The following is a 6,111-nucleotide window of genomic DNA, read 5'->3' as shown; positions in this document are numbered from 1 at the left end:
ATTTATAGTAAATAAGTAAACTAAGGTGCGATTTGACTATTGAACGGAATGAATAAATATGTCCTTGTTTGACCTAAGAGCTTGATTTGTTTTCCCTGATGATGCATCCTATCAACTCATAATCCAAGGACCCACATTTTACATTAAGTAAACACACATCTGCCACAGCTGCAGATCAGCCCTTCAAAATTGCATTGAGTGTAGCTAATGCTGAAGTTTGCCAAGAATACCTCAAGGGGGTCATCACCAGACTTAAGTTTAAGGACTACTAGTTCAAATGCCAGTAATAACCATACTTGGTATTGTCACTTAAACTATTTCAGTGTTCAAAACATAGAAAATGAAGTACGTGGGTATAGATCAATCTTTTCTGTTTTTCCTGATGGGTTCAATAATTTAAGCAAATAAAAGGAAGATGCAGGGGCCTCTGATTTGTTTTTTTTTACAAGAAAAGAGATTGATATCCACCCTTTGGAAACTGTGACAATTGTGATGTCCTTTATCAGCTAAGAATGTGTGGTGCTACATATATGATACTTACAATGGCTTCTGAGCTTTCACTGGAATATTTTTAGGGACAACAAACTGGAAGAGTTAAAAACTATTAGTTTAGGTAATTCCCACAGATAAAAGTTTTATTTAAGAAACAGGAACAGTTGGTTGAAGACCCTCTAAGTCCGGTGTGATCTAGAAACTTCCATAATCAACTCTTACTTCAGTCAATAGTGACACAAGTGTGTATAAAAATAAAGCTTCATGTTTAATAGATTTCTGAAGAAATATCCCCAGCCTACTTAATCTGTCTATTAAATCAACTACAGAGAATCAGAGAAGTCCAGCTTCAGCTGTCTAGGCCATACTCCAGTTTTTAATGAGAGGAGACATTGCTGAAGAGCAGCCCCTGGCCTATAGGCAAGCCATTCTAGTGGTCATCCCAAATGCTTTCGCTGCAAAAAGACTGGGCCAGAATTGCAGTATAGCATGTCAAGGTCATCAATCCTCAACTTTCAAAGCCTAAGGACAGAGGAGAAATACACTAAACCTTAGCAAAAGTCATTGACTCCTGGAGACTGGTTAATTTTCTTGTTACCACTTTTACACAGAAAATGCAGCAGGGTAGAGGAGGGCAGTGTTTTAAGGATATCCCTGTCTTCAACTTCCAACCTTTTGTCACACCATATAATGCCATGAAAATTCCTCCTGGCAGCAATTCCAATTAAAAGCTCACTGCCTGCCCAGTTGTTCCAGGGAGTCAGATCTTTGTACCAGCAGCGGTGCCCTTGCTTGCACTGCTGCAGTTGTTTGTGTAACTCTGCTGCAAAAAAAAAAAAAAAAGTTGAAAATGTGAAAGTGTCTTTAAAAGGATCATGTCACACAGTCTGTTTACTGTGCAGTTTCGCAGCAGTTTGAGTCAATTTTGACTGTGACAGGGCAGTCCCGAATTCCAGTCTGACCCATCCTCACACTCGCATTCCTCCCTTTGTGCGGGTGCTCGCCCCCAGCCGAGGTCTTTCTCAGAGGGCGGTTTTCAGTGAGAACAGCCCTCGGATCTGGCTCATCTGCAGCTCTGCAGTTGTCTAGAGCTGACGCAAGGGAAGTAGCAGGGTGAGAAGGCAGCAACAGCAGCCCGGGCTCAGGCTGGTTTAATCTCCTTGTGAAACTTCAGCCTCACAGGCACTGGAATGAGCACAACTGAGGCAAAATACTCTGCAGAAGGTGAGAGGAAAAGGCATGAGAGGTTAAGGATAGTGAAGATCCTTAGCAACAAAACAGTAACAAAAGAAAATCAGCCTTAATATTATTTGAGAGGATTTGGGGGCCCTTTCCTTAATGTAGTTTCAGAGATTACTTTAATGGGCAGTGCGAGAAATCCTTGTGTGTAGGCTGCTGCGGACTTGCAGGTACAAAGATTCCTGCAACCATTTCTTTGAGAAAGTTCTAATATTAGTTCTAATATGCTCCACATTTATAGGGACTCTTCAAGAATACTCTTGTCCTAGAAAAGTACCTTTTCTTCATTTCAGGAAGTGTTGTTCATATTTTGCTAAATTAGGCCAATAGGATATTATTCTCCCTTTTTAATATTTAGAGTAAAGCCAGAAACAATTCAGACTTGCTGGAGCAATGCAGTAAAGGAGAACACAGAAGTGCCATCATTCCCATGTCCAAGAAACTCAGTGTCCTGTTCTCTCTCACCTCTGGATGGCCATATGAAATCTTGATATTAAATGTTTGATGCACAGAAGTTCCTGAGTTCTTAAGTTCCTGTCTGAAGTCAGTTCTCTATTCTCTGCTGAAGTTCATAGATGGTCTGATTTATACAGATAAACTTTAAGCGTATAAATAAAAAACAGACTGTAGAGCCTTTAAAAATAAAACTAGTGTGCTAGTATGGTGAGAGCAATCCCTGTGGATATCTGTAGAATAGGTGATGCTTTGTAGGTATTTCAGGTGGGAAAAACATTGTCATGTGCATTGTGGTCACATAAAAGAGCAATTTAATGATCTCAATAGCATCATACAAGAAATACATAGCAGGATGAGAGATTTATGTATTTTGACAGTTGATAAGATTAGTAATTCAGCAGAGAAAAAAATGTTGAGGCAATAAATAGATGAAAGTCCCAGAATAGTGCCAGAGAAGGCACTATGTAATCCTGACCTTCGTGCTGTCTTTTGTGATCATGCTGATACCTGAGACATCAGTTGTTGTTTTCTTCCAACTGGGCAAATATATGCAAAATCTCCTTCACACTGCTAGTATTAAAAAGCAAAAATTACTCTTTTAGACATCCCGGTATCTGTCAGCAGGAATAGAAACATCTTCATCTGTGTCAATAGTTACTCGTATAAGAGCCAGACTTCCAGTTCTGACCATAAAGCTGTATTCCTTTATGATTTTTACAAGTACTGTTTTTATGGCATCTTTAGGCCAAAGATTAAAAAAAAAAAGTTTAGCACTATTAGGAATTAGCTTGATTTAGACACCTGTTGCAAACGTAGTATCACTGACACAAACTTACCCGCAGGCCAAGTATACTGGTTTCTGACAGAGGCTGTAAACTGTTCTTCAGGGAATCTGCCAGCTTCCTAGTTGTAACAGGATTAAACTATAAATCTAAATTAATATCATTAGCAAAAAAAAAAAAAAAAAAAAACTTCACATTGGTTGGAGTTATGGTATTTCAAATATATTTGGAGCTGTTTTCCAGTTCGCTTTCTCCCCACCTAGTCCTAGAAATAGCTTAACTCTGTCATGCTTCTTTTAACTTTTTTTAATCCACCAGTGCCAAAGATCTGATTGGCCAGTTTGTTGTTCTACTCAAACACCCGTGTATCTAAGTGATGTAGTTTGTTTGTGTAAGAGCAGAAATGAAGGCCTGAGTTTTAGCATGCTAGATACCTCAGTTACACTCATTACAAAAACTTGCCTTTCATCCCCATGTTATCTATCTTCATTCCTATGGATGTAGCTCCCAATGGGCTACTCATACAAGTAATCCTTAGTTAAACAAGAACAGGGGGATTATTTCTGTTAATAAAGAGCAGTTATATTTCACAGGATTATATCCTAATGAAGCGTTCAACACAACGTGCTGAGTTCAGTAAGAAAAACAAACAGATTATCCTGATTTCAGAACGTGGCTCTTGGCTCGCTGTTCTGCAAGGCTGCTTACGACTTGTGCTATTTTGCTGTAGTTGGATCCTTGCCCTATTTTTGGTGACTAAGTTACAGTAGTTGTTTTTTTCAGAATTCACTCTGTGCTCAGGAATTAGAATTTCCACTTAATAAGTAATTTTATAGCCCTCACAGCCTTGAAGATAATTTTAAGTGACCCAGATTGGCCAGGCAAATTGTCGCACGTTGTTGCATATGTCATGGGGTTATGAAATCTTGTTGTGTTCTGAAAAGCTTCAATATGCCCCTGTCAGCCCGTTTGTTCTTTTCTGGGCAGCCGCATCAAGCCAGGGAGAAAGAACCAGGGCAGTCCCACCAGGTGCAGCAGTGAGATGCGGGGGAAAAGGGCCAGCCCGCACATCGGGTCCCACGCGCCACGGGAAGGCGGCCGAGCACTGCCTCGGCTCAGAGGTTCATAGCTCGTTTTGCTGTGGATTTACATGGGGTGCTGAACCTCTTTCTCCCCATTAGCACTAGCTGGTGAAGTCTGAACTAACTGTCCCCACACAGGGCAGGACTACGTCTGCCCTGGATCAGTCGGGACTGTTTATGGAAACAGGTTTCTACAGTTCGGTTGCCTGTTCCGAGCTCCCTGGCTGACCTCACTTTCAGTGCTGCAAAGCAGCCCCATGCTGAGCAGCTTGTGTACGGCATCTGTGAAGCAATTCCTTAGCCGGGAGTGCTCAGGAGCCAGGAAAGGCTGCAGGACTCGTGACAAGAGAGATTCAGCAGAAGTAAAAGAATGTTAATGCTGAATGTCTTGCAGATTTCCAGATGTGAAGAGATACTCACAAGGGCTCTTGGGTCTGTGTCAAGCTTCAGAAATGAAGCTGGAGGAAGCAGCAGTCTCTTGCATCTGCAGGCAGTAAGCACACCATGAGCACTGACACCGACAGGGCACACTGCTCTAGGGTAGAGCCCTTCTTTTGTTATTTAATCACTAGTGTAAATTTACATTAAAACAAATATGGCAAGTGCATGCCATATTCCCTGTGGTTACTTACATCAGGCTTTATTTTTTAGTTCTCAATCTGGAAGTGAAAAGTTTATTCTACAGTCTATGATGATGTACAATCATTCCCTTTGAATCTTTTTTTCCTTGACATCTCTTGGGCCTGTCAAGCTTAAAGACTTAATTATGGGACTTAAAGTTTATAAAGCCCTAAGCTTACACAGTAGTCTAAGAGCTAAACTAGCTGCAAGTACCCATGTTTCGATGCCGGAAAGCCTTGGTGCAGCAGTCGGTGCTTTATAGCTTCACTCTCCGCAGGGCACACTGATGTCTCCCCGTCTGCAGCTGGTGGCCAGGGAGACCGACCATCCTTCTTTTCTATTGAAGGGTCTCATTTAGAAAATACTCCTAGAGTAGCTATTAGAGGCCAAGATATAGCAGCAGAGGGAGCAGTGCTTCATTTATTACCCTAGAACAAATCCAGGATAGCTGCATTCGAATTAATTGCATTATTTTGTTACTAAAAAAAACAGCTAAAGAAAATGCTAAGGTGTTCATTTTACAGTTCAATTTTACTGCCAGGAGTCCCTGTTTGATATAAAGAATAAAATGTCTCCCTTCCAAATCAGATTTGAGGTAACAGTGAGATCACTGAACTAGATTCAGGTTAACATCCCCAGTCAGGAACAATTAAATTCCAAAGGAGAGCTGTTGGGCATGGGAAAAGGGCAGTCTTGGAAAGAGGCTGGCAGCTGGGTTAGGAGGGAAAGTATCTGAGAGAAGATGGGAAAGCTTGCAGGAAGAGAGAGGCGCCTGCAGAAAGGTCAGAGACTGGGCTCTGATAAAGAAAATCCTCTCTGGAGAATAAGACTTTAGTCAAATGCGCTCGTCATAAAAAAGGGTAATCGTCTGGGCGAGGTGCTGACACGGGACCTCCTCCATTATGGCAGGTTCCACTGTAGCTATTTCACTCAATTGCCCTCTACAAATAAAGCCAATCAGGCCATCTGTGTTCTTGGCCTGGCTTGAAGAAGCAATAAATTTAATGAAAAATCTGCTTAAGGTCCCAGGGTGGGAGGAAGGGAGGAAGAGCCATCAGCTGGGCTAAACGCAAATGAGCGTTTTAGTTTTTGAAATAAAATGAAAAAAGTTACTCACCTTTGATGAAATGAAATATTTTATACAGGCAGAGTGAAAATATTTAATTTGGAGTGCCAAAAAAAGGTGGCATCATGTCCGCGTGAGGAAAATAGAAACGATTATAAATTCAGGCGGGTTAAATGTAAAGATAATAAGGGGAACCAAAAAGACATTGAGGAATGGCTTCCAAAAGATACAAGAACAAACAGTAAACCTTTTTCAAACATATTCAACAGCCCGCTGGAAAAATTATAGGAATAGAGGGTCCTATAGACAAGAATATAAGAGGAGCTCTTGGAGAAGACATTGCTGTAATGGAGAAACAAAGTAAACTGCAGGG

Source organism: Tinamus guttatus, unplaced genomic scaffold (genome assembly GCF_059628265.1).
Source record: "Tinamus guttatus ecotype Peru unplaced genomic scaffold, ASM5962826v1 Tinamus_guttatus_pri_ptg000011l, whole genome shotgun sequence".
NCBI classification, from domain to species: Eukaryota; Metazoa; Chordata; class Aves; order Tinamiformes; family Tinamidae; genus Tinamus; species Tinamus guttatus.
This window is presented reverse-complemented; position numbering follows the sequence as displayed.